Source organism: Primulina tabacum, chromosome 11, assembly GCF_025594145.1.
Source record: "Primulina tabacum isolate GXHZ01 chromosome 11, ASM2559414v2, whole genome shotgun sequence".
NCBI classification, from domain to species: Eukaryota; Viridiplantae; Streptophyta; class Magnoliopsida; order Lamiales; family Gesneriaceae; genus Primulina; species Primulina tabacum.
The window spans coordinates 301,802-311,808 of record NC_134560.1 but is presented as its reverse complement, the minus strand read 5'-3'; positions in this window follow the sequence as shown (position 1 = coordinate 311,808).

Genomic DNA, 10,007 nt, shown 5'->3' with positions numbered 1-10,007 from the left:
TCTTCAGTAACAGCATTTGCATTATTCTTTGTTGATTTACAGTTCTTTTTTAAGTGACCGGTTTCACCACAGCTCTTACACTTCAAATTCTTTTCAAATGTGTTTTTGTCTTTTCTATTTCTTGACTTGGACCTACTGCGCCATCGGTTAGAACTCATTTCATCACTCCTGTCCCTTCCTCTGTTCTCGAGATTTAGAGCAGATCTCGATGATGTTCCTTCACGCGAATCCATCTTGCGAACTTCTTCAGCAAAAATTTGATCTTTGACATCATTGAGTTATAGTTTCTTTTTCCAACAGAGTTGTTAACCGCTATCCGCATTGGTTCCCAAACATTTGGTAAAGACGTCAAAAGAATAAGTGCACGAATCTCATCATCAAAATTAAATTCAATCGATGTTAGCTGAGAAACATGATACTATTCACAAATATTTTTGACAATAAAGACAAACACTTGACATCAAGCTGCTTATCCGGCCTTACAACCGTTGGTCCATACATTAGCATAATGGTTACCAATAACTGCATTTTGGACCTGGCTTCACCAATATCATCATGCTTACATTCTGGATAGGCCTGGCCGACATTATCATGCTATTAGGTCATTGGAAAATTTTGAGGACAATTTAGCACAAGTCGAATAAAATTTCATGACCACAAATCGCATGTTTCACCAGTCTCGCACAAGCCTTGTAAAATTCAATAGCAACCATTGCACCACTCATTCGTTTTATTTTTTTATATATATGAAACGGTCATATAATCTAACATACATATAAATATATGACTTCTAATTTTGAATTTTTCAATCTACCCTTATTCATTTAATGTAGCAAATTAAATCAATAATTTTTTTATGGGTTCTTTTATAATTTATTGTCAATCTTAAATGTCTTTGTATATTAATTCATATTGAATTTATCAATTTACCCATAATTTTTCTTTGTTGCTAACTAAAATTAGTGTATTTTTTCATGGTTGCTAATGAATATGTAATATTCATATCTTTTCTTTTATTTTATAAATTGATTTAAGTAATAATTAAATAAATAGTTACTCAATAATTTAGTGATTTCATTTATGATTCATTATGTATTATGATAATGTTTTAGATAATTATATTTTTAAAATTAAAGTTTCTATTATTATATATTTTGTTATCAATTTTCAATTGAATTCTAAACATAATATAAAATATGATTATATTAGCATTATTCTATTACGTAATCATCGTATATAATATATTGATTTGTTATATTGTTTGTTCTTTTCAACCTATTAATTAATTTCAAATTGTATATATTGAAATTACATACATAAAAAACAATTTTTTCTCGTTTCTACATATTAAATAATTTATCATTATATATGATGAATTTACATATATAAACTATTTTTCACATTTCAAAATAACAAAATTGTTATTTAATATTACTCACTTATTAAATTAACTAAGTTATGTTTACCAATTCATTGTGCATTAATACTATGATTGCAAATTACTGAAGCATAGGTTATGACGTAGAGTGGTCACCCTATGTGTTTAAATTATTATTAGTAATTAAAACTACTTTGTGTTCAATGAAATTATTTGATTAGTGAGAATAGATTTGATTTAGAAAATAATTTCTAAAATGTAAAATAACAACTATATCATATTTGTTAGGTGCAATAATTGTTTATGTAAGGTATAACAATCCAAATGTGACATTTGAGTTGTTTTACTATTTTAAAAGATTTTAGTTAATGTTGCATCGTTACCCCGGTTATAAATTTTGGTAAAGCGACAAATACATGATCTTACAATTGGTATATATAAGAGTCAAAGTCATGAGATCGATTCTCATATATTGCAATTAGTGTGATTATTGATATTGTTGGAGTGCAATAATTGTCCTTGTTGGATACATCGAACGAATCATGATGATTGAGCTACTATACCATTTAAAATATGTAAGGAGCGTGTATCGTATTATCGTAAATCCTATGTTGATTATCGATAATTCATGAAATTGTCATGTGATTATGTATATGATGTATATCATGACAATGAAAGTGAGAAAGTAAGTGTTGATAATGAAATATTGTATTAGATATTGATTGTGTTTGAATAATGTGCTGAACCGCAATCGAGAAGTGACACATTTTTCGGTTTTTAGCATAATTAATTGAGTATTAGTCCAGATGATATGAGACCAATTTCATTGGAAAGCTAATACATAGTATTAAAACTTCCATGTTGACCGTTGTTGCACATGAAGAATGTAGGAATGTTGGACAGAATTGTTGGCGCTCGAGCGCGATAATTGTACTGCCCGAGCGCAGCACAAACAGCACTCAGGGGCAGAACATCTCGCGTTCGGGCGCGATAATTCTACCGCCCGAGCGCGGTGCAAGTGACACTCGGGGACAGAATGTCTCGCGCTCGGGCGCGAGAATTTTACCGCCCGAGCGCGAATGTGGTGGAGATAAGATTAAGTTCTTTGGTTCATTTCTTTCTTCATTTCCCTTCTCCCTCTTCGAAGAAACATAAGAAAATCGATTTCTTTTGTAAGAATTCACCTCGAAACGTTATCCAAACGCGAAACAAATTATATATTTGAATCCTCGCGTCGAGAGCTTCCTTTTGAGGTAAATTTCTTCTAATTTCAGCAGCTCTAAATATTAAAGTGCTGAAATAGCATGTATTTGAAGTTGATTTCAATATATACAATAGAATAACCGACAAAAAACTAAGTTTTGAAGTCGGAATTGAATTATGCTATGATTTGAATTTGATATGAATTTTTGAATTTTCAAAAGATATTTGAAACTTATATTATTGATTTTGAATTATGTTATTGATTGAAATGAATATGTTATTGATTTAGATAGATTATTATACTGCAATCTCCAAGCTACATCAATTGAAAACGAAGAATTGAGGTATGTTGCGACCGGGTAACATACGACAGGTATCTGTATCATATGATATATGTTTGATTGATTTAATTGAGAAGATGTGTCTATATGCCTTATGTGATGACTTGATGTGGCATACATGACATTGTGATTGGAATATCGATGTATAAAATAAATATTTTGCTAACACACATCGTTTGATGCATACATCGATACATGAAATGCACGTTCAGCTATGATCCTTGGATACCCTGATATGATTTGATTTGATTCTGGGGTTGGTGAACACAATGCTATGTTTGGTATTATATGACCCTTAAAGCATAGTCATTTGTGGCTCCGATGATTGATTGAGATTTGGGATTTGATGGCGCTTTGTCGACGCTATCATACGAGTATCCCTGATTGAGGCCGGTGTGCCAGCTCGAGCATTGATTTGATAGCGATTCGTTTGATTCTAACATGTGCTCAGTAGGATGGGCATTTGACCTGATACCTCCACGACATACATGAATTGCATATCATATATCATCGTGTAGATATCTGTTGTATATATCATGGTTTTTCCATATGGAGCTTTGCTCACTCCCAAAGGGGGCTGTTGTTGTCTTTGTGTGTGGACAATGGCAGGTATTCAAATATATCAGGAGACCAGAGAGGGTGCTTCTGGAGGGAGTCACTGTTGAGTTGAGGTTTTATGCTTTGTTTCCCAGTATATATGTATACGTATCTATATACCGGGGCATGTCCCGAGGATATGAATTGTTTGTTTGTAGTTTGATCTGGATTATGTGTGGTCTTGCTTTATATTGTGACATGTTGAGACGAGACTATATTATATACTATTTTTAGTATTATAATTACAGTTGACATGTTTTGGGCTCATTGTAAAAAAAATTTAAACTCGTTTTTCGCTGTAATTAATTAACCCTAATCAGATTGTGTTGTAATAACGATTAGGAGTTAAGGGCCCCACATTGTAGTGTATCAGAGCATAGCTGGGAATGCTCAATTGAGTCTTGTGTACACGTAAATAGGCACAAATGAATTGTGCGTACGTGTTTGATTTATTTGTATTACTTGCTCATACTTGATTTAGTTTGAGTAAGTTATTGATGAGATTGATGATATGAGATGATGATGATGTGAAATTGATATTGATTTGTGATATTCATCATTGATTTGTAGATGGATCCCACAAATGAAACTTTGAGTAGCAGTACTGAGAGGATAGTTGGACAGTTTGAAGGATTGTCCATGGATGTAGTGATGGCTCGATTCCAGGATCTGAAACCCCCAAGGTTCTTTGGCACTGAGAGTGCTGAAAGAGCAGAGGCATGGTTGAAGGATATTGAGCACTTATTTAATATTGTTGAATATTCCAAGACTCGGAGACTGAAACTTGCTCTCTATCAGTTGAAAGACCGAGCAAAATCTTGGTGGGAAGCCGCTGAGATTGGACTGAAAGAGGCCGGTATTGAAGTCACTATGGGATGTCTTCAAGGCCCAGTTTTTGGAGCAGTATTCCCCTCCTTCTTATTATACTGCCCAAGAGAATGAATTTAATAGTTTGCAGCAGGGAACGATGACTATTGCAGAATATGCTTCGAAGTTTTCTACGTTGTTGAAATATGCCCCTCACGTAGCTGCAAATGCAAAAGCAAAATATAACAGGTTTGTGAATGGATTGCATCCTGCTTTATATACTTTTGTTGTTTCTGGTTTGCCTACCAGCTACGCAGAGGCAGTTGAACGAGCCAAGGCAGCAGAGGCTAGACTTAGGCGAGGAGGTCCACAGTATACTCTTCCACCTCTAGTATCAGCTCAGCAGCCTTCATTACGTCCAAGAGGTAAAAATTTCAAGAAGACTAGTTCTGCTTCTTCGTCTTCTTCGAGTTCTGGTGGATCCCAGAGAGGGAATCCCATGATTGCTCCTTATTGTAGTCATTGTGGAGGAAAACATACTATCGAGCAGTGTCGAGGTATGTTTGGTACTTGTTATCAATGTGGACAGGAAGGTCATTTCTCTCGAGTATGTCCTAACAGGGGTACGACTTCTTCTCAACCCCAACCAGGATTTAGAGCTGGCCCCAGTATGATGAGACCTGCTGTTCATGTTCCCTCTTTCCACCAGTCGAGTGTTCCACGATATCGAGGACCGGGTGGTCAGACTGCTCAAGTCCCTCCTCAAGTAAGAGTGTATGCTATGACTGAGGATCAGGCGAAAGAAGCTCCTGGTGGTGTGATTGCAGGTATTTGCATGCTTTGCGATTATCCTGAACGTGTTTTATTTGATACAGGAGCATCCCACTCATTCATATCTCATGCATTTGCTGCATCGCATGATATTATGTGTACTCCGTTGTATGATACCTTGTCGATAGCCACGCCGGTAGGGAAGATTATTTTGTCTGAGAAAGTTGTGCATAATTGTGTATTGATATACGAGGATAATGTTGTTCCTAAATTTTATTGTCCTCTCAATGCACGACTTTGATTGTATTGTTGGCATGGATATCTTGACGACAAATCGAGCTACTGTTGATTGTTTTCATGGAGCAGTTTGATTTAGACCTATTGATGGACCCAAGTGGAATTTTTATGACAAGGTTTCCCAAGCCAAAATTCCATTGGTATCTTCCTTGGAAATGTCTCGACTTTTGACTAGCGGGGATGAGGGTTATCTTATCTATGCTATTGATGTTTCGAAGAAAGAGCTTTTTTTATCTGATATTCTTGTTCTTAAAGAATTCCTAGATGTATTTCCCGATGAGATTCTTAATTTTCCTCCTCATCGAGAAGTTAAGTTTAGTATTGATCGTGTACCGGGAACTGCGCATATTTCTAAATCTCCTTATCGCATGGCACCATTGGAATTGAAAGAATTGAAAGAACAATTACAAGATCTTCTCGATAAGGGATATATTCGACCGAGTGTGTCACCTTGGGGAGCTCCAGTTTTATTTGTTCGAAAGAAAGATGGTACTATGCGAATGTGTATCAATTATAGGCAATTGAATCGGGCTACTGTGAAAAACAAGTACCCACTTCCTCGTATTGATGATTTATTTGATCAGCTTCAGGGTACTTCTGTTTACTCTAAGATTGATCTTCGTTCTAGGTATCATCAAGTACAAGTTCGAGATGAAGATGTGCCTAAAACTGCTTTTCGTACGAGGTATGACCATTATGAGTTCTTGGTTATGCATTTCGGTCTCACGAATGCTCCTGCTGTCTTTATGGATTTAATGAATCGTGTCTTTCGAGATTATCTTGAACGATTCGTTATCGTCTTTATTGATGATATTGTTGTATATTCGAAATCGAAAAAGGAGCATGCTGAACATTTGAGACTGATACTTCAAACTCTTCGTACTAGTCATTTATATGCTAAATTGTCCAAATGTGAATTCTGGATGGACAAAGTGATATTTTTAGGCCACGTCATTTCGAGACATGGCATATCTGTTGATCCTACTAAGGTCGAAGCTGTATTGAATTGGCCGAGACCTACGAATGTTCCTGAGATCCGTAGCTTCATGGGTTTAGCTGGATATTATCGTCGCTTTATTGAAGGGTTTTCGAAGATAGCTAAACCTATTACTCAACTGACACAGAAGAATCAGCGATTCATTTGGTCAGATGAATGTGAAGCTAGTTTTCTTGAATTGAAGACGAGATTGACCACAGCACCTGTGCTTACTATTCCCTCAGGTACCGGAGGATTTGTAGTGTGTACAGATGCGTCTGGTAAAGATTTGGGCTGTGCGTCTCGTCAATTGAAATCTCATGAAACTCGTTATCCTGTTCATGATCTAGAATTGGCCGCCATTGTGTTTGCACTGAAGATTTGGCGCCATTACTTGTACGGAGAAAAGTTTGTTATCTATTCAGATCATAAGAGTCTGAAGTATCTCTTTTCTCAATCTGATTTGAATATGAGGCAACACAGGTGGATGGATCTCCTGAAGGATTTTGATTGTGAGATTCAGTATCACCCTGGATCGGTGAATGTTACTGCGGATGACCTTAGTCGTAAGGTGCATGATTCTGTTCTACCTTCTGTTTGTGTCGCCAAAGTACATGAGGATATATGTACTTCTGGCTGGACTTTTTACTCGAATTGGAATTCTGTCACTGTCTCAGCATTGCAAATTGAGCCGAATTTGATATCGAAAATACGAAAGGCCCAACGAAGTGATGCTCATATTCAAATGTCGAAAGAACTTGTATCTGCGGGACATCAGTCTGGATTTCAGATTTTTTCTGATGGTTCTTTACGACTTAATGGTCGGTTGGTAGTTCCTGATGATTCTGACTTGAAATCTTCCCTTCTTCGAGAAGCACATTGTAGCAAATACAGTATTCACCCTGGAGGTCGAAAGATGTATTTGACATTGAGACCACAATTCTGGTGGAGACGTATGAAGAAGGACGTCGCTGAATTTATTTCGAAATGTCTTGTCTGTCAGCAAGTGAAAGCCGAGAGAATGAAACCTGGAGGATTACTCCATAGTCTCGAAATCCGGAAACGAATTGGGAACATATTGCTATGGATTTTGTGACTCATTTACCTCGTTCGCCCAAGGGCTGTGATTCTATTTGGTTTATTATTGATCGACTTTCGAAATCTGCACATTTCATTTCGTATGAACGGACTTATCCTTATAAGAGAATGGCCCGTTTATACATCGAAAATATTGTGAGACTGCACGGTGTGCCAGTCTCAATTGTATCTGATCGTGATCCCAGGTTTGCTTCTAAATTATGGGGTAGTTTCCAAGAAGCGATGGGTACGCGTTTGGCTATAAGTACTGCTTATCGTCCTCAAACTGATGGCCAGACTGAGCGTACAATTCAAACGTTAGAAGATATGTTACGTGCGATTGTGATGGATTTCAGAATGGGATGGCAAGATGCCTTACCATTGGTAAAATTCTCTTATAATAATAGCTTTCAAACGAGTATTGGTATAGCACCGTTTGAAGCTCTATATGGGAGATGATGTAGATCACCGTTATTCTGGGATGAAATTGGTGAAAGACAATTGACCGGACCTGAAATAATACAGGAAATGAATGATAAGGTTCAGTTGATTTGACAGCGAATGAAAGCTGCTCAGGATCGTCAAACGAGTTATGCGAATAAACGAAGACGACCCTTGGAATTCCAGAAAGGTGACAAAGTGTTTTTGAAAATATCTCCCTTTAGAGGCACTGTTCGATTCGGCATGCGAGGTAAATTATCTCCTCGATATGTTGGTCCATACGAGATTCTTGATCGAGTTGGGAATCTTGCTTATCGATTGGCATTACCGCCAGCTTTATCTGCTATTCATGATGTATTTCATGTTTCTATGTTGAGAAAGTATGAACCAGATCCATCACATGTGCTTCAACATGATGAGGTTGAACTCGATCCATCTCTTTCTTATGTTGAGCAACTTGTTCGTATTATGGATCGAAAGGAGAAGATATTACGTAACAAATCGATTCCTTTAGTTCGAGTGCAATGGACACGACATGGTGTGGAGGAGTCAACGTGGGAATTGGAAAGTAAGATGCGAGAATCATATCCGCACTTGTTTGATTATATTCCACCTATTCCATTGTATTCAATGTATAATGATCCATTTACTGATTTTAGTTTTGATATGTACTGTAACTGGTGACGTACTATATGTTTACCAATGTTATGTATATATGAACACTTGAGATTTCAAGGAGGAAATCTTTTAAGTGGGGGAGAAATGTAAGGACCGTGTATCGTATTATCGTAAATCCTATGTTGATTATCGATAATTCATGAAATTGTCATGTGATTATGTATATGATGTATATCATGACAATGAAAGTGACACATTTTTCGGTTTTTAGCATAATTAATTGAGTATTAGTCCAGATGATATGAGACCAATTTCATTGGGAAGCTAATACATAGTATTAAAACTGCCATGTTGACCGTTGTTGCACATGAAGAATGCAGGAATGTTGGACAGAATTGTTGGCGCTCGAGCGCGATAATTGTACCGCCCGAGCGCAGGACAAACAGCACTCGGGGGCAGAACATCTCGCGTTCGGGCGCGATAATTCTACCGCCCGAGCGCGGTGCAAGTGACACTCGGGGACAGAATGTCTCGCGCTCGGGCGCGAGAATTTTACCGCCCGAGCGCGAATGCGGTGGAGATAAGATTAACTTCTTTGATTCATTTCTTTCTTCATTTCCCTTCTCCCTCTTCGAAGAAACATAAGAAAATCGATTTCTTTTGTAAGAATTCAACTCGAAACGTTATCCAAACGAGAAACGAATTATATATTTGGAATCCTCGCGTCGAGAGCTTCCTTTTGAGGTAAATTTCTTCTAATTTCAGCAGCTCTAAATATTAAAGTGCTGAAATAGCATGTATTTGAAGTTGATTTCAATATATACAATAGAATAACCGACAAGAAACTAAGTTTTGAAGTCGGAATTGAATTATGCTATGATTTGAATTTGATATGAATTTTTGAAGTTTCAAAAGATATTTGAAACTTATATTATTGATTTTGAATTATGTTATTGATTTTGAAATGAATATGTTATTGATGTAGATAGATTATTATACTGCAATCTCCAAGCTACATCAATTGAAAACGAAGAATTGAGGTATGTTGCGACCGGGTAACATACGACAGGTATCTGTATCATATGATATATGTTTGATTGATTTGATTGAGAAGATGTGTCTATATGCCTTATGTGATGACTTGATGTGGCATACATGACATTGTGATTGGAATATCGATGTATAAAATAAATATTTTGTTAACACACATCGTTTGATGCATACATCGATACATGAAAAGCACGTTCAGCTATGATCCTTGGATACCCTGATATGATTTGATTCGATTCTGGGGTTGGTGAACACAATGTTATGTTTGGTATTATATGACCCTTAAAGCATAGTCATTTGTGGCCCCGATGATTGATTGAGATTTGGGATTTGATGGCGCTTTGTCGACGCTATCATACGAGTATCCCTGATTGAGGCCGGTGTGCAAGCTCGAGCATTGATTTGATAGCGATTCGTTTGATTCTGACATGTGCTCAGTGGATGGGCATTT